This window comes from Canis aureus, chromosome 1 (assembly GCF_053574225.1).
Source record: "Canis aureus isolate CA01 chromosome 1, VMU_Caureus_v.1.0, whole genome shotgun sequence".
In the NCBI taxonomy this organism is placed as follows: domain Eukaryota; kingdom Metazoa; phylum Chordata; class Mammalia; order Carnivora; family Canidae; genus Canis; species Canis aureus.
This window is the reverse complement of record NC_135611.1, coordinates 23,845,849-23,869,574: the sequence shown is the minus strand read 5'-3', so window position 1 is coordinate 23,869,574 and position 23,726 is coordinate 23,845,849. Positions and strand designations below refer to the sequence as shown.

Here is a 23,726-nt window from a genome sequence, read left to right as displayed (position 1 = left end):
TTCTGGGCCTTTTACCTCTCCATTTTAACTTTAGAATCAGATTGCAAATATCTACAAAATAACTTGCTAGGATTTTGATTGGGATCATATTGAATCTGTAGATCAAGTTGGGAACAACTGACATCTTGAAAATATTGAATGTTCTTATCCAAGAATATGAAATACCTCTCCATTTATTTAGTGTTTTGATTCTGCTTATCAGGGTTTTATACCTTCCCTTGTATTGATCTTATACAAATTTTGTTATATTTATACCTAAGTATTTCATTTTGAGGGGTGCTAATGTAAACAATGTTGTGTTTTTAGAAACAGAATGTTTTAAATTCTCATGGCAACTCTAGTTCTAGATGAGAAGACTGAGGCAAACAGAGGTAAGACAGTTTTTTCAGGGTCACATACTGAGTGGAGGAGCCAGGTTTTGAACTCACACAATATGTTGTAAGAATTTGAGCTCTTAGCCAGCCAGAAATCCTGCCTCTCTAGAACTATATTTCAGACAGAAAAATAACGCAAAATAATGTCCAGAGAAGAGAATTGGTATTTTTATTGTTAGGTTTCTTTCTGGTAGCTTCGCTACGTTAGCCGAGTTTTTTTTCCTAAATTCGTAAGTCCATAAACACCACCTCCTAGACTCAGCATTACTCCAGTCTTAGGTGCTACATCTTCCAAGCTCAAAAAAATGACCAAAGTCCCTGAGGACAGATAGAAATCATGGAGCAGACCTGTGGCATCCTCTTGGCCACAGTGGCTTCTGCTTCTACAGCTCTGACCTCCTACTATGAAGCACTTAAAAACATTCAAAATGTTTTAAAATTGTAAAATATTATCACCACTAGCCATAACTTTGGCAGGGGGTCAGGGGCAGAGATGGTGTCTCCTTAATATTTTTGACTCCTCCTGTAGCATCTGTACATTTACAGCAAGTAGGTCTTCAATCACTCCTTAGTACATTAGTGAATTTTTAGAAATGAACTCATAAGCAGAACTGTAATTTGTGTAAAGCAAAGCCTCTCCTGGCCAATCTTGAGTGTGCTTACTGGGAGACATGGATGGAACTACTGCAGAATCAATAAATAGAAAGGAAGTGAATGATCTCGTGGGATTTGCTGTCCCTCAATCCCTGCACAAAGCTTAGAAGTCAGCTGGAGTAAGGGATCAATTGTCTATATGCAAATTATTCACTTGTGTGGACCAACCTCATCTTATTTAGCTGACTTCTACCTACCAGTCACTGGCACTACCTTCTTCCCATCAGCTGCTACTTGCCGAGGGAATGGTAACCAATCTTCATTTTGATGTCAGTGATGCATAATCAGGAAGGAACTTTACTGGCTGCAAAACTTACAAAAACCTTAAGTAGCCAAATATAAATGAATTAGGGATTATTTTGTTTCGGATTATCTGTGCCACTGCACACCTCAACCCCCCTCTTCTACATGAATAACCTGCAAGATATCCAAAGCACTGTGCTGGTGGACAGAGAGACGTCCTCTAGCACATTTTATTGGGCTTCCCTCCTCCATTGCACTCTACTTTCTCCTCCTTTTGCATTTCAACCTTCTCCACTCCCTTCCAACCCCAGGGAGTTTTCTTCAGAGTATAGTAAAGGTGATAGAGTCACACTTCAAGGACATGGACAGATTAAAACTTTTACAGACAATAATGTGCATTAAAATATACTCCATGATTGATTGTATTGTTCCCAAGCATTTTCTCTCCTCCCCTATAAAATGATATACATGCCCACCTGTGGCCATGTGACTTGTGATCTTCCTTTGGGAGCAGTTTACACTCCTCCCTTGCTTGGCCATGTGACATGTTTTAGCCAGTAGAATATGGCAGAGTGCCACATGCCTTGTGTGAGCAGAAGTTGTAAGAGACACTGTGGATTCCACTGGTTCCTCTTACTCTTTTCCCTCTTCCGTAAGTATAGCATGTCCCATGTAGCATGTCCCATGGCTGCTTCTTCAGCTTGGGTTCCAGAAAGGGAAGATGCTGGAATCAGGCAGGCCTGGGCAGAACCATAATAAGTGACCTACAGTTGCCAACAATTAATACAAGCCAGAAAATAAATGCTTGTTATTGCAAACCACTGGAATTTTGGGATTCTTATTGCAATAAAACAAATACTCCATTTATAACTTGAAATAAGAACTATATCAAAGGTTGGAGATGGCCCAAAAAAATATAATTTCCCTCCCCTGACTAGGATGGCTTATTTGGAATCATCTAATACAAATTTATTTTTAAGATTTGCTTCCTTATTTTAAAATGATTCATGGTTGTACGGTACTCCAAGCATAAGCTCAGTCTTCCTCTTCAGTAATCTTGAAGAAACCATGCTTACGGGGACTAAAAGAACCTTTCCCAGAAAGCCAAGATACTCAGTAGCTTATACATTAATCAATTCTGTGCTTTTTGACAAGTAATAAAACCTGTTATTCAGATACTTCACCTTAAAAATTATTATAATTTAGTATTATATATTTTTATTATGAATTTATATTTGATTCAGCTATAAAACGTGTAAGATTTGGTGGGGGGACAAATTAACAATGCTCCATTTCCCTACCTGTGTTTGGAACCTGTTGTAATAGAGCCACACTCAGGAATTACAAACGATGGAGATGAAAATTGTGAAAAAAGCTCTACTGGAGGACATGACTCAGCGTGCAGCTAAAGAACCAGCTAACTCTCCTCTGAATTTCACTGCTCTCCCCAAACTATGGGAGAGAGAGAGTGGGAGAGATGTGTGCTGCCTGTAGACCTGGCCGAGTCCGAAGGGAGTAAGCCCAGGGGTCTCAACCTCTGCTCCCAGGTTTTCCAATGAGTCAAGTCACCCTTTGCACCCCCGGTGGGGGACAGTGAGTTAGTGTAGACAGATGCAGAGGTGGTACTTTAGGGGTGGGCTTTCTGCACATCGGAACATGCATCCACGGGAAATGGGGTTGCCCTGAGAGAATTCTGAGTCTGTGATCCTAAAGCAGTACAGCACAGTGGAAGGAACACATGGCAAGACCTGTGCTTTCAGACTGGATCCATTACTAATTTTTGTAACCCTAGACAGATCAACTCACCTCTCTCAGCCTCATGTTTAATCTGAAAAATGTAGATAACCCAACTGCGCTATCCACCAAAGACGGTTGATCTGAGTCCAGTGAGACAGTATGGGTGAAAGCATTTTGAACATTATAAAGTGCTATGTAAGATCACATTGAAGTAGAAAGCATGCTCTATTGGTAATAGTGTCCTCCAGAGAAAGAGAGCCAATAGGAGGTACAAACACATGCACACACGTGAGATACATTATAGGAATTTGCTCATGTGGCTATGGAGGCCACAAAGTCCTATCATCTGCCATCTGCAAGCTGGAAAATCAGGAAAGCTAATGGTACTATTCAGTCTGAGTCTGAAGGCCTGAGAATCAAGAGATGGTCAAAGTCCTGGTAAGCATCCAAAGGTCCAAGAACCAGGAGCGCAGGAGCACAGGAGCACTGATGTCCAAGGATAGGAGAAGATGGATGTCCCAGCTCTAAAGAGAGCAAATTTGCCCTTTCTCCACTTTTTTGTTCTATCCAGGCCCACCCATGTTGTTGATGCCCACCCATGCTGGGGAGTCCTACCATCTATCTGGGCATCCCTTAGCCCAGTCAGATTGACACATAAAATTATCAGTCATACTATTGGCTCATGGGAATTATGGACTACATAGTATTTTCAGTCCCGCTTTCAGTTTTATTAAGAAAATCAAATCAGAGCATTGAGACAGTGTTCTGAAGTTTACTGTCCAGTTTCTGGACCCAGATCCAGGCTCTTCTCACCGTTTTATCATGTACCTGTTTCCCAATCCACACCTATTCTTAGACACCAGGAACTCAAGTTTCAACAAAAATTCTATTTTGTTCATGTTTCCAGGTCAGCCCAAGACTGGATCTCCTATGATTCCAATCAGGTGTGTAGTCTTTTTCTCCCTGGCAGTGTCCCTTTTGGGTGCTATCTTCCTTCCCAGTCATGGGGGGGTGGGACTACTCAGGCTGGAATGCTCTGGAAAGGAAAAGTTAGCTGCTTTCCCCAGCTTTCACACAATACTTTTGGCATGGTCATCAATTTTGTGTTTTCCAAAGTGTGTTCCTCAGATTGCCAGATCCCCAAGGTAGTCCACCCTCAAAAAGTGTCTGTGTTCATATTAGTTTGGGAAACACTGATGTGCAAACGTCTTCATGGAGAGTGATAATGTCCATTAATATACCAAAGATCTCATAGGTCCCATTGCAAAGAAAAGTTGTTTATTTACTATTATTTAATCCAGAAATCTCAAACTCTAATTAGCATTGAAACACTTTTTCAGGAAACAGCTACCAGCATCCTGGTTTCTTATGGTGAGTGAATCTAACCGTCAAATCCCACCCTGTCTTACCCCCATATGTGGAGGTCTGGAGGTAGGAGGAGACTCCCATGCATTAGAACCACTTGGGAGACTTTTCAGACTGCTGATACCTAGGCTGCCCCAAACTAATGTAATCTGCATTTTGGAAGGTCCCAGGCATAAGTACTTTGTGAAGCTCCCCACCCAGGTGACTCCAGTGTAAGGCCAAGGCTGAGACCCAGTGACCTGGAGGAAATTACTTTGGTGATGACATTCATTGCCAACAGCCTGCCATTATCAGGTGGGTTAGCCTTTCATATATTAAGCCAGGCTTATTACTTCACAAGAAGTAGGAAAAATGTAAAATTTTCATTTTCGCTAAGTGGAAATGTCTACTGAAGGCAACGTTTAGTTGTAAATGTTTATATGGCACAGAGACGCACGTTCCACTTTACACAGATTATCACATTCAATTCTTGGCCCGATGGGGTGAGCATTTCTCACCACCATCTTACAGAGGAGGACACTAAAGCCCTGGGGGATGGGGTTTAAGCTATTTAAACCCCTGCTGACCTAATAAGTGAGAAAACTGGGATTTGAGTTGAGGTGGTGTCCCTCCAAGACCCTAACTAAAACTGTTTTCCCTTCCGTGACCCTCTGGGTAGCAAGATGAGACGTCACAGAGACTTTAAGAAAACATCAGATGGGGAGCCCCGACATGGTCCCCAGCCAACCACTTGTCTTCATCCCCGGGACTCGATGGAGTTCCTCGCTGACGAAGCCAGCAATACGGAAGACCAGAGATCACCCTTCTTGTCTTGGGAGATCAGCAGAAACCCGGACAGAAGAGCAAAGCCTCAGCCGTTCTGCAAATGTATGGGGCAGAAGCATTTTTCGGCTGCCTGGAGTCAGGGGGTGGGGAGGCCTTGATTAATTTGAGGAGAGGGGTAGGTGAGTGCACTGCACGTCTCATCAGTAAAGGGTAAAGCAGAGAGAACTGGGGAGAAGGAGAAGGGGAGAAGAGCTGCAAGCCATGCAGGGGACACTCCAGTTTAGCACAGCGACCCGGCCTTAGTGGCCTTAGTACGGTGAAGGTTCAGCTCTGGCCTGGGGTGAGGCAGGCCAAGTGGTAGGTGGAATGTGAGGGCCCGAGCGGCTCCTACCTTCTGGTCTAAAGTGGCTTCCAAGGACGAAGTAATTGGTCCTGGGGAGGAGGAGGAGTTCCCGACAGACAACTAACTGTAGGAGAAACGAGGGAAGTCAGCCCAAGTCCCCTTTCCCCGGTGAGACCAGCAGCAGAATCACCTGGAAGGCTTGTCACACCACGGATGGCTGCATCCCACCCTGCTTCTGATCCGGCAGGGCCAGGGAGGGCCCGAGATCTGCCTTCCAAGGTTCCAGGGGCATCCACGCAGGTAAGAGAACCATCAGCTGGAGGCGGCCCGCAAGGTGGGTGGTGCTGAAGGGTCTGGCACTTGGGGTGCCCTTGGGGAGAGTCCAGTCCTGCCTCTGTGCCTCCTGCCACCCTGCCGGGAAGGGGCCCCTCGCTCCCCGCAACCTCCTCTCCTGCCCCCTGGCTCCCCCTCACTGCCACCTGTCAGCACCTGAGCCTCTCCCCTCGGGGCTCCGAGCACCCTGGCGCGAGGAAGCTGGCTCAGCTGGTGGCCCAACGCTTCCTTCCTCTCACCAGAAATCCTTCTGTTTCCTAAGGCAGGAGGAGGCCCATCAGCAGGCCTTCGGATCACACGGTCCTGAGCGCTGGATTTGGGGGTCCTACCAGCTTGGGGACCAGCACTCCTTTCCCAGGGGATGTTAGCCCGAATCAGGAGCTGTCCCCGAACCCCGTCCCTGCCTGGGTCTGCCCCTGAAATTCAGAGGGATTGTGCAAACGAGGCCCTGAGGCCAGCCCAGCCTCCCAGAGCTGCCCCAGCCAAGGCCACCCCCGGTTTACAGTCCACTCTGGCTTCCTTTATTGGGCACCTCTTTTCTCGGCCTGCCTTCCCGCCTCAGTCTCCCCACGGAGGAGACACGCACTCGGTTTTATGCACCAAGTAACTGTCGTGATGCTCAGGCAGGCCGCTGCTGGTTCACAATCCGGTGACAGCACTGTGTCCCTACCCAGAGCATATGTCAGTGGCCCGAGGGGGAGGGCCTCAAGCGGGAGACCCAGGGCGGGAAATCTGCACCCTTGCTTATCCTGAATTCCTGGTTTGTAGGTTATCATTCAGGACACACACCCTAACCCGCCCCCTTTCTGAGGCAATTGAAAGCAGCCAGCCTGGAACCCGAAGAGATGAGCACCTGCAGGTGCAGGTGTAGCTTGGCCCTTCCCAGCTGGGGCTGGTGGCTTGTGCGCCCCCCAGGCCCTGGCTGAATGATAAGGACGCGGGCGGATGTGCTGCTGGCGGCCAGGCTTCCTGGGTGCTGCGCAGGGCAGAGCAGTGTTTGCTTCCGTGGGTGCCCTTGGTCCTTTATCCCCATGGGATGTGCAATGCGGGGGGAGGCCCAGCTCGGCACGGGGCATCCTGCGAGGCGCCGTGCAGAGCCCGGTGGGTCTGCATGGTGTCAAGGAGGGAAGTGTCCTTAGCTGCGCCCTCCTGCAGAAGAGCAGAAGTTCAGAGAGACGAGCACCTTCTCAGGGCCCAGCTAGTGCGCGTGGAGGCTGCGTTTAGGGCCCCAGGGCCTTGGGCCACCCCAGCTCCCCTGTGCTGATTGGCCTCGAGGGTGTTTCCAGGTCCCACCCAGGGTTTGCTTCTCCCCAGTTGCCTCCAGGCTCCCTAAGCTGTGCTGGCCTCTCCCAGAGCTCCTCGGATCCCCCTTTAGCGGCCCCCCTTCCCCTTCTGGGTCTTCCTCTCCTGGGGCCCTCCTGGTGAGCTGCAAACCTAGAGGCCCCAGGGGCCCCAGGGGTCTCAGTAAGGACGGCCAGTGGGAGCATAAAAGGGCCATGGAGGAAAGTCTCAAGGGTCTGGAGCAGCAGAAATGCAGGGTCACCTGGGACCAAGAATCTTGTTCTCTGAGGGAAGACGGAAGAGAACAAGTTGGGACAAATGCAGAAAATTTTGTTGGGATACGTGAAGAAAGAAGTTGGGGAGTTCAGTGTCTCATGGCTTCTGTTTCCTCCGAGCAGTGAGGGCCTCTTGAAGGAGAGTTTCTTGAAGGATCTCCTTTCATTTGAATACCTGTCTTTAACCCTTTAACCCAGACGGTGTTTTGTGCCTCTTGGAAGGGAGGCCCCGGCTGTGGGTTGAGTGAGCTATTTAATGTAGGAAGCATTAAACCTCCGAGGAGACGAGGCCACCCAGCTTCCCTGGGGGACTGTATAAAGAGACTTAGGGAAGTTTTATTTTAAAAGATCGCACCAAAACCACAGCAAATACCCCCCACACCACCAGGAGGAGAGACTGTGCACCCAGATGATTAATGACTTGTCTGTTAAGCACCAACTTTTGAAAAAAATCAACATGTTTGGATAAAATATTTTTCAAAGACATTGGCAACTTCACTTTCTCTTGACAGAAGCATAGTAGACCTAAACAAACATTTTCTTGGTCCACTTATGGACCAAGATTCTCCTTATTCCCATTAAAATCCAACTAGGCGCATCTCAAGGGTATTAAGGTTTGGGGCTATGAAGCAGTATTTGGCTCTGTGTCAGCTTTTTGTGGTTTTCTATCTCCTCTCCGTGGTCATGCTCTGTGTAGTGTGTAAATAGGTGTGCATGAGTGTGTAGATAGAGAAATCTATATAATGCATGTTGCTATGAATTTTAATGGCATATTTTTATTATAATAACGTGTTTTTCTTGAAATTGTAAATGAGCTTCATGGCCTCCTTTTCTTATCGGTTCTTCAAGCAGATACAATCTGAAAGATTGTTTACAGACTGCTTGGTGACTCTGCAACTTTTTAATTACTTTTCCTTTGGTACCAACAAGTGGAGGCGCCATTTTTTCTTTGACTAACGCCAAGGCTTCATGCCAGTAATTGATTTTGTAATCAGTCCTTCTGGTGGCACTTTAAATTAATGTTCTCACATATGGATTTATTTATTTTTATTTTATTTATTTTTTTATTTTTTTCACATATGGATTTAATTGGAATTTAATAAGACAGCACATAGTAAGTAAAAACCACATGATACTAAAAACATATTTACTGAAGATTAACCACCATGGAGGTACAAATCTATTACGTAGAAACCCCAATAAATATTTTTAGAATGCTAAACCATATGTAAACATTGTGTATCACTTCAAGGAAATCCAGATCTTCAGCTTCATTTGTTACTCTCTCCTCTAAGTAAAGATAGCTGTTTACTACACCTACATTCATTTTCATCTTATAGAATTGGTTTAACAAAATTCAGAGTGAAGAGGGAAAAATATTCAACCTTAATGTAAAGCAGACTCTCTTACTCAGTTAAGGCTGGGGTGGGACCTGACAAGTTCTTGGATGACGGACGCATCAGTCTGGGGACCACACACTGAGAAGCACGGATGTCAAGTACTGTCGTGTTTTGGGGTTATGGAAGACTTTGACTTCCTCTGCCTTAATTTAACGTCTGGCCTTAGGTAAAATCTGCAGTAATAGTTTGAAGATGGCCACACATTTTTGTCACTGTCCCCATTGCAAGGTGTAGGTTATTTCTCCTTCCCTTTAATCTGAACTAGTTCTGTGATTCCTTACTCAATAGAATATGGAGAAAGTGATTCTTTAACAGGATTGGCAGCTTCTACTTCCTCCCTGTTGGGCCCTACTCCCGTGCTTTTGGATAGCGTAGGCTGGGAGGTCCACATTAAGAAGGGTTGAGGCCGCTAGCCTCAACCTTGGCTTCTTACTCCGGGGCAGTAATGAGCACCAACTTGCTAGCCACATGGGTGAGCCATCCTCAAAGTGGAGCTGCCTCAGTTTATACACATGAGCAGAGACAAGCCATGCTTGCTCAGCCCGGCCCAAATTGTAAAATCAGAATAAGTAACACCGGTTTTATTTAAAACTGTTTTGGGATGGATTATTTCACAGCAATAAATAACCCAAATGTACCTGTCCAGAAGGTGATGGGGGCCCAGCAGTCTTTCAAGATAAGTCAGGCGTAGATTTTTGACTTTCCCCTTTGGAAAATGTATTGTAACATCTAAAGAATAATGCCAACCGGATGGGTCATGAGTGAGCAAAAGTTCTTTTTAGGATTTTAGGTCTTTCAGTTTGCCAGTCCCGGTAGACAGAGTTTGACTTTATAGGGGGGTAAAATACGTAACTGTCAACAAGTGAATTATGTCAAGGTGTTGGGCAAAGCTTCCCATCCTTTCACGTATGTACCCAAGGGGTCACTAATGCCTGCATTTTCACAATATGATTCAATTCCTTTGCCTTGAACGAATGAGGCTTTGCTGTTAAAATGCAAACAACAATGGATGATTTAACACCGTAATGCTTAGCGGCCGTTTACAGCTTAAAACCCTTGCTCTACTTGTTCTTTCTTAAGAGTGGGCAAGTCCAATTTCTCAGCAGTGTGCAAGCATGGTACTTTATCACTGCAATCAGGACTCGTGTGTGTATTTATGTAGGAGTTTTGCTCTTTTAGTATAGAAGCAATGTCACTGTTCTACCTGTAGCAGATTCCATTCCCGGAAGAAGGAATGAAGTTGAAAACAGATTTGCCTACGGAATAAGGGTCATACTTGGAAAATTTACACTACTGATCAAGAAACGTACATCCAACTTCTAAAATGTGTGCCCATAAACACTACACTTAGCAGTTACCATTTACATAAATACAGTATGCAGTTTATTCACTGTCCATAATTTGTTCAAATAGACAATAAGGGTCTCCGTTTCAATGTGATCTTAGACATCCAATTCGGGAAAGTAATATATTGTTGTGCTTTGTAATATGTTCCCTCTGCATTTTCATTATAACCACCAGAAAGCAAAGCGGTATTCTTATAATAAGGGATGTTCAACTCAGTTCAGCAGCTTATTGCCCAGAATACCCATTGTGTGTAAGACAGTCTGCTGTGCACTGCAGGGGATTGAACGATCTCAATGATCTCAATGAAGTCTAGTTGGTGTAATAAAAATAGAATAAAAATGACTTCAATTCTAGGCAGACTACTGGCAGCATCAGAAGTATAAAGTATTATAGGTTTTCAAAGGAAAAACTGCTATAATCTAGTTGGGGGAGACCGAGAAGCCTCCTTAAAGGATTCGGTGCAAATGTAACAAGAAAGACAAGACTCCCTTACATGAATATGGCAACTTACACCTTATGAAGCACTTTTACAGGTATTAGCTTGCTTGACTTCTGCAATACAGAGGGCAGTGAGTGATTCTAGAAGCGCGTGCCTCAGACTGGCGGCGTCAGCGTCTCCTGGAAGCTTGTTCGAAATGCACATTCTCAGGTCCCGCTTCAGACCCGCTGAATCAGAAACTCTGGGGGTGGCACACCTCCAATTCCCACCAGCAATCTGTGTTTTCACAAGCCCTTCCCCTGATTCTAATGCAAGCTGAAGTCTGAGAACCACTGCTGGAGGATCCTTCTGATTTCAGAGTATGTTTTTGATTTCCCATAGAAATTAAGAATTACTGAAGTTGCATTTTACCAGGTTTCTAAAGCAATTACAGGAAACCTAATTCCAAAGTGATTTCAGGTTGAATGTCTTTCTTTGGAATCGAATCTTGAAGAATGGATAAGATTTTTCGCAGGTGAACGTGGCTGAGTATTGGGAGTGTGGGGGAGGCTGGGGTTATTTCAACCAGATGGAAAACTAGCCTTGAATTTTGAGATATATTTGGGAAAACCTTGGCTTTTAGGTTCTTTTCCCCAAGAAATACGTTCTTGGATATTTGTTTTTGTTCTGTGTTTTTATTACATAAATACAGAGTGTAAAAAATTATGTCTTCTTTCCAGTGCATTTGGACTGGAATTCATTTCCTCTAAATGCTTAAATCTTTGCAGGCCTTCTGTGCCTTTTTTTTTTTTTTTTTTTTTGGTTACTTTGAGAATAAGTCTTAAGAACCAGGGGCTAATTCTATTTATTCTTTTACTCCAAAGGAGGATTTACTTTTTTAATTTGTAAATTACTCATAATAAGGGATCAGAAGCTCTTGATAAGCTTCAACACATGCAGGGACTTTATGCATTTGGTCTTCAATTGGTGGAAATCAGACTGGACCAGTTCCAGGCAGACTGAGGCAGGGACCTCTAATACTGGTGGGAGATATTTCATTGCTCCTCATGGCATCTAGGGCCCCAAGGCTCTTCTGAGATATGCTGAGGATTGGCCCAACTTCTCAACTTGAGATTTTGATAACTTAAACAAAGATTCTTTAGGATGGAGACTCTAAAAAGGAAAATTAACCTTTGGTCCCTGAACAGGAGCAATGTCGATGCAGGATGAAACGTGGCCTCATTTGAATTTTCAAACCGATGACTGCATATTGATCTCTTTTATCAACAATTTTAATAAAATTTTAAATCTTGCTATTTTTATTCATTTTTTTACACGCAGTAAAATTAACTCCTTGTGGCGTACAGTTCTATGAGTTTCAGCAAGTGTATGTAGTTATATAAACACCTTCACAATCAATATACAAAACTGTTCCCTCACATTTTGTGTCAACTCCTTGCTCCACCTCCAACTCCTGGGAACTAGGATCTGGGTTTTGTTCCTCTAATTTTGCCTGTGGTGGGTGGTCTTATAAATGGAATCATATAGACTGTAGCTTTTTGAATCTGATTGTACCATTTACATAATGTATATTGAAATTCATTCATGTTGCTGTGTGATCCATCGTGTATTTCTTCTTTTGTTGCTGTGTAGTATTCCAGCAGGTGTAAGTATATACCACAGTTAAGCTATCTTTTCATGAATTGGACATTTGGTTGTTTCCGTTTTAGGCAGTTATGCAGGTTTTCTGTGTGTATAGGTTTTGTGTGAGTATAAGTTTTCATTATTCTTAGGTGACTACTTAGGAGTGAAACCACGGGATCATGTGGTCAGTGTAGACTTTATAAGAAACTGTCAGTTTTCCAAGGGAGGTCCACCATTTTGCAAACCCCACTACTTAGTTCTGAGTTGTACTGTTGCAGCTGGTCTGTCTGTATCACGGGATGAGCTCTAAGAAACCAGTTCTCTCTGTGTGGTCCTGTGGGAAGGAATTTGCATGGAGGTTGAAACCAGGAATCCAAGGCTCCAGAGATGTTATGCAAAGTGCTACCAGGAGACTGGGGACCGAGAGGCTGGTACTAAGGGGATAGAGCTCAACTGTCCTGAGCATATTAAGAAGTGGCCTGACATCATCCATTTGTGGGCTGCTTCTTATATGGTATAAATATCATTGATACAATTGATAGAATTTCTCATCTGGGGTTATACATAATGGCATAAGGACAACTGTATTTGTATATATGCCACTGGCTTTATTAACTTCCCAGTGCTGTCATTGCATAGAAACTCTTTTGGGCACCAAATTGTCTTTTTTTTTTTTTTTTTTTGGTCTACTGTCTAATCTTCAGTCACTGATAATTTAGAATATCAGATCTTTAACAATCCTATGGTCTGAATCTCACCATCTTTATTCATTTGTAAAGATACTGACAATGATGTGGGGCAAAATTGAACAATGAGCAATGGCTTCCTTGTGAAAAGAAAATGCTTCATTTTTTTTATATGACCACTTATATAACTATCTCCCTTGGAGATAGCCCTGCTTGAATAGCGTTCAATCAGATTTGGCCTTGAAAATAACTGAAGTGAGGCTGCAGAGTGTTGCTATCCCAAGCAGCTTTTAAGCAACAAGCCTTGATGCTTCAAAGGTCTTCTATTGGTTCTTCCCTATTTACCCAGTTGTACTGATGCTTTCAACTGCGGGATCCAACTGCCAGTAAGTCACCAAGGCTGGCCCTAAATGCAGCGATGCATATGGCTCCACCCGCTGGCCATTTCTGCCCCAGGCCTGCGTGTGCTCCTTGGGCACTGACATGTTCCTTTCATGGAGTCCTTAACTCAGTCTTTGTCATGTTTTTGCTTTATTGTTTTTTGTTTTGTTTTGTTTTGAAGTAGACTCCATACCCAGCATGGAGCCCAACCTGGGGCTTGAACTCTCCACCCTGAGATTAAGACCTGAGCTGAGATCAAGAGTCAGACGCTTAAACAACTAAGCTACCCAGGCATACCAATTTTTTTTCATGTTTATATAACTGGACTCCTTTTTAAATGTATTTTTCTTGGACTGGGTCTTGCCATCAGCTGAACCTAGCTGGAGATTAAACATACTGTTTAGCTCTTACCAGCCCTCTGTCCCAGAGTTAGTTCTTGCACCTTACATTGCCAGTACCTGGCTTGGGTTGCCATCTCCACTGGAGTCTGCAGAAGGGTCTTTATCCAGAGCATGGGGCTCTCCCCTCTTCTACCGACTGCCACACTTGAAAGATAGTATCTATACATTAGTGTTTGAGCGGTTTCTTCCTTCTCCATGGATCATAGGTGTTGACTTTTTCCCTTTCAAGCTTTGCCAAAAGCAAACCACTTACCACTTAACAAGAGAAGATTTATTACATTTAACCAAAAGGATAAGATGTTTCCACAGTAATACTGTATGCATCGGCAGAAGTGCTGTCCCAGCTATGGCTGAGTCATCTATAGTGCCTCCCTGGACATCTCTTCCTCTACCACCACTGTAAAGTGACTATGGGTCCAGCTCTCACCCTCCAGAACATGATCACGAAAGGGCAGTCAGACACCACAGTCATCTGCTGAGATCACCTCTTGCTACTCCAGCCGATTTCCTATGCAAGGCCGTTCAATGGGCCAGTTTTGTTGCCATTCAAAGCGGCTCTTAGCCATCCATTGATTGGTCGGTTTGAGCATATGATTCAAATATTTCTCAAATTATTAGAAAGCAAAGAGGGAGTAATAAGATCACATATGGGTTGTATTTCAGGTACCAATTAAAATCTGAAATTATTTGTGGCCATGGAGTTCCCGAACAAGTAAGATTATTTGTGTCATCCAATGATCTGGATGTTTCATTCCTTTTTAAGAAATCTTTAGTTGAGATGCCTCCACAATATCTCCCTCTATGAGAACCAGACTCATTTATCTGTTTTCAAAAGCTAATTTAGTGCCCTGAAGGGTATAGTGGATATCACTTCAGGCATAGAAGAAGGCATATGTGTGCATGTGCCCGTGTATGTTCCACGTTAGAAAGAGCCCTTGCAATCTGCTGTAGGATTTTAATGCGTACTCTTGTTACTGTCTGGGAAAACTGTTATCCTATGGTCTTTGTCTGGGTCCTCATTGGATGCAACTACTGGCTGAGTATGAGCCCAGATTGGCCAGATCCCTGCTTATTCTGATATGGACCACTCATTGGCTGCTGCTACACCAGTGAGCCAGAGCTGGACTGGTTTCCCAGTCCTGCCCCTTCCAGCTTTCCTTTCTTTCCCTCTAGAGGAAAGAAACTTTGCCTGTTTTGCAAAGGTCCTGGCAGCCCTCATAATTAGGGACAGAACCAATGAGTCATCATTCAGTGACAGAAACGGGGCAGACTGTAATCCACTTGACTGGCACCCAATTGATTGTCTATATGGCATCCCTCGGATCATGGGTAACAGAAGTTATTCAGCTAGATTTGAATTCCATTTCCTTTCCTTTATATCGTCCTCATTCCTTTCTTCTGGGGAAATTAAAAAAAAATATATATATATAATGCAAATATATATAAAGGCAAACGAATTCAAAATGCTTGCAAACCACATTTTTTTTCTCATTTAAGATGAAAACAGATTTAACAAAACCCCTAGATAAATATAGAGATTCACTGCTTTATTCAACAGAAAAAAAATAACAATGAGCAAAATAGCTGTGTTATTTAGGTGCTTAAATACTCATATCCAGGTATATTTGCAAAATAGGAATATAGACATGGCTTTGTGCTTTCCATCCTGACATTAGGGGAGCCTTGGGTGACTTGTTATTCATTATGTTCTACAGCAATGTCATCTGAGTCTCTAGTTAAAAATTCAGTTTCCCTGGCTTGTCCTCTGAGCATAGAGTGAAGATCAACAGTCTGTATTTTTTTTTAACCAGTGTCCCACATGATTTTTGGGGTCTGTCCAATTATTAAAACACTGTTCTAAAGGAACTAAGCCTGAGTCTTATTAAGAATTTGCAGTAGTGTCGAGATAGAATAATCCTGGGATCTTCACTTCCCTCATTTTTCAGATGCACATGCTGGGCACTTGGGCTTTGCACAGAACAGGAACATCCTGCTTATTGGCAAAGAAGCTGTCTTGAGAACCTGGCTTTCCACACTACTGGTGGGGTGCTGAGTTTTCTTCCTGCCCATCATACTCCCTACCTCAGGATCTCCCGGATGGACTCACGTGTGAGGTATGCTCAGTATCTTCATGGAGACCACAGAAGGAGCAACAGCAATGCTTTATTTTGAGAGAATTTTCCTTTCCAGTAGTGTCCAACAGGCAGCTGGGGAATGCTCTACGCCCAAACGGTGCTGTCCCACCTCAGAGGGCTGTGCAGATGGCACTGAAATAATCCTTTGTACTTGCAGAGAGACAGAGAGAGAGAGGGTACTGTCAATGGTCAGTCTTTGTGCTTCTCAAATTCCAAGTGGATTTTGAAGGGGTTCCAAGAATCATCATGCAAACACATCACAGTTTACAAAGAAACCAACAGTCACCTATGTTCCCATGAACATACGAGTTCAAAATACTTCTATGCATGTGTCATGAGTATTGAGGGAAATAATAGTTTCTTAGCTCAGTCTCGTAGACTGGGTGACTTACAGAAGTTTATTTCTCCTGGTTCTGGAGGCTGAGAAGTCCAGATTCCGGTGTCAGGTGAGAGCCTGATCCCTGGGTTCCAGGCGGCTGTCTTCTCGTATCCTCAGGTGGTGGAGAGAGATCATCTTCCTTGGGTCTTTTCTTACAAGAGCACTAATTCACTCATAAGGGCTCCTCCCTCGTGACTTAATCACCTCCCACAGGCACCATCACATGGTCTGGATTGGATTTCAGCGTATGAATTCTGGGACGAGGGCACACATTTGGTTCCTAGTCAATGAAATCCTGCCAATAGAAGACCCTTTGTAACTACAAAGAGAACCTATTACTGGGTAAGCATTATCAGATTTACGTGTACATAAGGCAGCATGGGTGTGGCCATGGGGTCTGGAGAGAAAAGTTCACATATTTATACAGTAAACGGAAGAATAACTAAAATATCTCATCTTGATGAAAGGCAAACAAATATATCTCATGATTGTCTCCTATGTACCTTATGAGAGACTCTTAATTTTGGAGGTGTGTGCTTGTATCTTCAAGAGTCACTAGACCTGTGACCTTGGTTTGTAAACTCAAGAGTTCTGTGACCTCTTAGTTTTCAAAAAGACATCCCCAAGGAGTGAATGCAGGAAGGTAGCCACATCCCCCCTCAAAGATAATTCCTTTTTACACTTACACGTGCCCTAGCCAAGTCCCTGAGGAATGTTCTAGCTGTGACTTGAGCAATGGCTCGCACAATTGGCAGAAGTATATTACCTGCCAGGGTGGTTATTTTGAATAAAAACGCTAATTTGATATAAAAGTCTTGGTGTGTTTACTTGAGAAATCAGCTCCTGCCCCAGTTTGCATGTGGGCTGCCTTGCTAAATATGAAAGCTCGTTTAAAAAGTCATTCCGCTGCGTCACTCATTCAGTGAAAACTAGAGGGAGGTAATTAAAGAGTGGGTGTTGGAGACAGGGAGAGAGGATGACTTGATTTGCTAGCAGGAAAAGGACTGAAGTGAGGACTCCACGTGAGGACCCACGAGGTGCTGGGCTGTGGAGCTTGCTGGGCGTGAACTGGGCGTGAACTGGGCGTGAACTGGGTTGTGTGGCCCACTAAGAGGAGTTCCCGACACTGAGGAAGTGCTGCCCTCATGTTTTAATCCTGGAGCTCTGCTTGCTTAACAGCTGAGTGTAAGCTGTGAGGTAAAATACCAAAGCTCAAGAAAACAGAAGAGGCAGAAGATTGGCCAATGAACAATAAAAGTTAAAATTTTGTCCTAGTAAAAGGTGGCAGGGAGGCAGACTCGTTTCATGGATTATTGTTCTTTGATCTATTTAGCTTTTTGCTTTTTTTAAAACCTCTATTATTATTATTATTATTATCATTTTTTAGTAGGCTCCAGCGTGGAGCCCAACACAAGGCTTGAACTCGTCATCCTAAGATCAAGACATGACCTGAGGTCAAGAGTCAGACGCTTAACTGACTCAGCCACCCCGGGGCCCCTTATTTGGCTTTTTAGATCCGCTCTGGCCAGTAGAGTTTTCCGAGATGATGGAGATGTGTTATAACTGTGCTTTTCAACATGGTAACTGCGACCCACGTGTGGTTATCGAGCACCAAAAATGTGGCCGTGTGATAGGACCGAGGTGTCACTTTAATTTTATTTAATTTAAGTCTAAAGCACCCCATGGGGCCCTGAGGCTACCATATCGAGTAGTACTTTAGCACAGGGCTTAGTACTTCTGCGGTATTTAGAAACCACATGTGCTTTTTCCTTAAAAGTGAATTTCGCTAACTTGTGTTTCTAGTTTACACAACTATATTGTTTCCAGAGAACATACAAAGTCTGATGGTTTGGAATTGTTCTTCCCTCTTCTGCTTGTTCGAGGTGACGTCCCCATGTGTGCACGGTGACAGGCCATCGTGAGGCTCAGCCTCCGGGGTGGTGTAGAGGGAAGGCTGCGGGCCTGGTGGCGCCAGGCTGCCCCTTCGGGATGTGTCGGCCGCGGCTGTTGGAGCAAAGGCATCGCGGTTGACAAAGACACCGCCAAGGCCGTGGCCTCTTGCACCCTTTCCCACCTTCCTGAGAAGACACTGGGTACGTGAGAACTCGCTGGTCCGTGGCGCTCGGCACCGAGCCCTCATGGGTGAGGCCAGCATATGTGCTGTGGGAGCCGCCTTTCAAGGAACTGCATGTGTGCCAGGCCTGGAGGAGGGCTTCTCTTTTCAGATCCGACTCTTTATCCTGCCACAGAAATGCTGGCTCTTGGGAGAGGTTCAGCATCTCTCCCAACACAGGGCCATGTGTTCAGCATCTATAGGTAGAGTTGAAGGAGCAAAATATAATTGCTTTCGTTTCACACCCTTCTGGCTTTATTTACATTCTTTAAACCAACTAGGAGGGCATTCGAGGATTCTGTGACGCAGTGTCTTCATTTTCTAAACAACTGTGGGTGAGACCCAGGGAAGGGAAATGCCTTGTTCGGGGTCGGGGTTGGATGGCTGGTCCCTACAGGTCCCTACAGAGCCTGACTTTAGTTGATTCATTCTCAAGATTGATCTGTATTTGATTGATTTTCTTAATCCTTAAATGTGTGATATATTTGATTAGGAGTGTAGAATATTGTTAATAGTCATCCTACAAAAATTGGAAAGGACTTTTGCTTGAAATTTTCTTAGGTTGCCCCCCTTCAGGGAGCCCCTGCAATAGAAACAATCTGCTGGGGCTATAAACCCGACTTGGTGCCATTACTTTAATCGACACCTCAGTCTTGATCAAAAACCCCAGTGCCAGGACTCCGGGCCCAACACTGGGAAATAAATTCAGCAAATGTGACTGGAGCCACCCAGGGAGTCCACGCATCCCAAGGTGACTTGTCGCACCCAGTGAAACTCCTGAGCTGGAGGTGAAGCCTCTTCTCCTCTAGAAACAGGACCTGGGATGATCATTGGTCAGTAGGAACCTCGGAGAGCATCTCAGGGAACCCCATGGCGCTCTGCTAAAAAGAGAAGAATGAACACTGAGAACGACCTTTGGGGGAATAGGCTTTCTGAAGGTTGCCCCGGACCTCAGCCAAGCTGTTCTTTGCCCACTATTTCTGTGAGTTTATGATCAGCCTTAGCCTGACTTCAGTTAGCGAGTTCATCCTCTAAGTCTGTTCTACCTAAGTTCCTATTTCCTCCTTCCTTTCCTGTCTTATTCTTGGCTGTGTCCCTTGGTTCGTGTCCCAGCCTAGTCCTGTGCTCCTGGTGAGTCCATCTTATGTCCTGGTACAGTAGAGTCACCATTTTTGAAGATATTTCCCTGCCTTCCTACCTGCCTCTCAGTTGCCACCCTGACCAGCTTGTCTTTGCCACAGAAAGCAGAGTCTCATTCCCTAGCCTCATTTCCAATCCTTTAAATATTTTTTCTAATCCTTTCCTGAATAAAGAAGGCAGAGGACTACCCTGTAGTCCCGCCCCTGTGTTCCATCCCAGCTGCTGCTCAGGAGAAAGGGCTAGACCTGGGAGCACTTTGGTATAGGCTCCTGGAATCCTAGATCACGACATAATATATTTGTGTTGAATAAAGGGTAATGCAGGTTCTTATTTGCATATATTCTTATTTTTTTTCTCAAGCACTTTCAAAGGCATAATTTTATTTGCCCCTTTTAACCCAGACTAAAAAAAAAAAAAATTACAAAGCAAGGTAGGAGATGAAAGAGAAATAATCTAGGTGTTTGCACTCACTGAGCTTAGAGGCTTCACACTGGGCTTTTTCATGCTGTATTTCTGAAAACGTGTTACTTCTCCTGTGTTCCTTGTTTCAGATAATATCATCACCATCTACCGCATTACCCAACTTAGAAACCTCTGACTCATCTTCTGTTCCTCTCTGTCTGCCCACTCACACCCATCAGTCACTGAGTCTTATTGATTTTATCCTCTAAATATTTTTCCAGTCTGCTCCTGTTCTTCTTCTTTGGAAGGTAGGAAGGGAGTAATTCTAGTCTTCCCCATATATTACCCAGACAGTTAGAATGGTCTCCTACCTGGGTCTTCACCTACCACACCTGCCAAACAAATCCAACAAGTGCGCTTGCTACACCGCTTCCAGGGTGGTCAAGATTGTCTTCTAAAATGTGTATTTTGAAATGTAATTCCCTTGTTAAAATCCCTATAGTCAACCAGATAATGTCGCCAACTCCTCGGCAAGGTTCTCTCTCAGATTTTGCTTAGAACACCTGTCTGTCAGGCAGCTTGGACTGCATCAAGGGATCTTTTAAAATACTTTCTGGGCCTTCCTGAGCCTTTGTGAAAGCTTTTGTTTTGTTTTGTTTTGTTTTGCAACCCAAAGGCCTACCTGTTATGTCTGGAAGATTCCTTAGTCTTCTAAATGCAACCCAAGATGCAACAATTTCCCTTCTTATGTATTCATCCTTATTCCCTCTCCCAGACATCTGTGGCTTACCCCTGTGTTCCGACAGGCCCTTGTCCATTCTGCGACGTTCTCTACCAGTCGGTACTGCATGTAGTGACTGTTATGTTTGTTCAACTCATAGCCAATGGATAGGGTAAAGATAGCAAGGACTGTTCTTAATCTTGTAACTCTTATATTCCTTTTGCATTTCTCTTGCTTTTCCATTAGTCTTCAGAAGTGTTGGTATATACCTAAAAAATATTAAAATGTGCACTAAATGTTCATTTTCTGGTCCATTCCAAAAAAGTAAAAGTGACTGTCATTTATTTAGGGATTGGTAGGTTTAAGTCACTATGTTTTATATGCCTTATTGAGTTTTCATGATATTATCTCTATATCCTTTGGAAGGATATTGAGGCTGCTTTTCTATTTGCCTTTTCTTCTTCTTATAAAGTGATTCATCAGTCAATCTCACAAATTAATCTGCCATAAATTGTTTATAGAGTCTATTGGGTGATTGTATTGCTCTTCTCAGGCACAATGTATGCTATTCATTAGGGACGTTCCAAGCTTTTCTCTCAAATAGTGATGCTAATGATTAGTTGCAGGTGGGTCAGTGGTGTGTTGGAGTCAGACTGTACTGATTTCTGAGAGTTGAATGTTAAATTTTCATGAATTTTATGAGCTGGTTGTTAAACGCAGCCTTTATTAAAAATTAAATTATGTAAGCTTATAAAACAAATTATATTTTAAAAGGTGGTAAGACCTCATCACTTCCTAAGTGTTGTACTATGTTTTACTATGTTCTATACTCTTAGATCGTATATTTACCATCTGTATATAGCATAAATATAATGGTGTGACACTGGGTATTTTTTCCTAGCTCCATGTTTAGTGACATCACATTGATTGCTTAAAATTGGCCACAGTGAGAGTATTTACACCATAGGAATTGGAAAATACTATAACTCATGGCTTCTACTCTTGCCCCTTCCCTGGTTATTAAACATTCAGGAACAACATTGGGATGGGAGCACATCCAAAGATGATATTCTGACAATACACACTAATATGGCCATATTGATTGCTAAATTTTTTCTATACTGGTTAGACAATAAAACCTGCTCGTCCAAGATCCTCAAGGGATCCCAGCTGCCTCTGCCATCCCATCCCTTCGTTGAGACCTCTAGGAACTGCCCACAAGCTAGTCATTAAGTGATCAATGCCCAGTCCAACAGGGGTCTTCAGTTCTTCACTATGTCAGGCACAATGGAGGGACAGAGGAGAGCTCATTTTAGACTTGGAGTATTTTTCATTGGTTGTCAAATTATACCAAGTAGTCAATTACGCATTCAACTGACACATGGCACCAGCCTGAAAACATCAGTCTTCATCTTCTCTGATGAAAAAGGTTCCTAGTGTCATGGAGCAGCTTATTCTATGCATTACACGCCCAAGTGGGTCATTATTTTCATCCAGGAGGTTGAGTCCCAGCCTTGGCTGCATATTTGAGTCAACGGAGCAACTCCTGGAAAAAATAACAAACTCCAGGCCTCAGTTAAACCAGCATCTATTAGAGGTACGTGAAGCTATTGGCGCCTCCAAATCACTGTTTTCTAAAAGCGGAGGGATTCCCTCTAAGTAGCCACTTACCCAACATACAGGACGAGGCCAGAGATGAACAGTCCATACGGCCCAGAGCTGGAGCTCTACCATTCGCCGGCTGGGTGATACTGGGCAGGTCAGTTTAAATGCCCCGCGCCTCGGGGGTTGCATATCTGTATAATAAGAAGATTAATAACCTGCCTCACAGAAGGCTATAGGCACTACACGAAAATGTAAGAGAGAGCGATTTCTGAATAGCAAAGTGCTAAACAATACAAGTGATTTTGGCTGCTACTCCATCCTTGCTTTGTCCGACAAATGAGCTTTTGGCCAAAAATCCTCTGCCCACATCTGAGGAGACGGATAGTGCTAATAATTTTAAGCACACCTGGTATAATTGTGGGGTCTGGTTTGAATGCACACCGTATTCCAACACTATTTTTGAAAGCCAGCTAAGATACTAGCCTCCCTAACACCACGGGGCAGGGAGCTCCAAAGGTTAATTACAATTGGATGCTCCTGTACCGTTTCTGACGCCCTGCTGTTACATGTCACCCGGCGTCACCTTATTCTTTTCATGGAGCAGGAGAGCCAATCACCCCCGTGCCTTCGATTCTCTTCCCTTTGTTTTCAAAGCAAATACACTTTGCTTCCAGGATTAGACAAATAGAAAATTGTGAAAACAATATTCCAACTCCTTTGTTTGCTGAAATATGCAGGATCCTGGAGAGACGTCTGAGATTAGGAGAGGAGAAGCCTCACTATGTAACTTCAAGACCAGGCTGGCCAGACACTGGGCCCTGCATTTCTGTCTTTCTTTTTGTTTTTTGTTTTTTTTTCCAGGTACAAAAGCTTAAGAAGGGTAGAAAAAAGTTGGTGGCCTGACTCAGAAACCCAGGAATGCCACAGCCAGCTTCAAGAGCAAGCTGTCGTGTGCAGGAGCAGCAGATGTCCTGACATCAGAAAGCGGATGTCACAGATCCAAGAAGAGCTGTGTCAGGAAAGAGCCAACTGACAAGATTTTTTTTTCTTTTTTTCTAATTAACTCTGATTCTCTGATTAATGCATGCTTGTAATAAAAAGGAAATCAACAGAGAAAGGGATCCTACCTCAAAGTATCCAAACTTATACCTAACAAATGATCACTTTAAATTTTAGAATATATTCTTTGAATATTTTCTTCTTTTGCAGAATTTCTACTTATAACATCATCACAATTTTATTCAAATAATAAAATATTATGAATAGCTTTGTAATGTAAGACCAAATGTGTTATTACCCTCTTTCTCTCTTGCACGCTTGTACCCCCCACCACACACACACAGTGTTGTAAGTACTGTGCTATGTGCTTATTTTTAATTAGAGCCATTTTGAAAAAAGAGGTTTGTTGTCAGTATTATCACACAATTTCTGGGCTGACAGGGGTAGACAGAGTTCATCTAAAAGCTTTTCTGTGCCAGGCAAGTTTCAAGTTTGCATCCACAATAATCACACAAAGTGCTCATTTCTGCATCTCCAACACCCTCTGCTTTTCATCTTGGAAAACCTAACAAGTTTAAAAATATC

The 23,726-nt window shown here is 43.7% G+C and overlaps 1 long non-coding RNA gene across 1 annotated transcript; it reads left to right on the top strand.

Moving 5' to 3' along the window:
• Positions 1–3,853: 3,853 nt before the first annotated feature.
• On the top strand, positions 3,854–23,463 carry LOC144281531 (uncharacterized). The gene is made up of 4 exons (XR_013350027.1): positions 3,854–3,952; positions 4,349–4,379; positions 5,032–5,781; positions 23,004–23,463. It is a non-coding gene; the product is annotated as an uncharacterized LOC144281531 (long non-coding RNA).
• Positions 23,464–23,726: the final 263 nt, after the last annotated feature.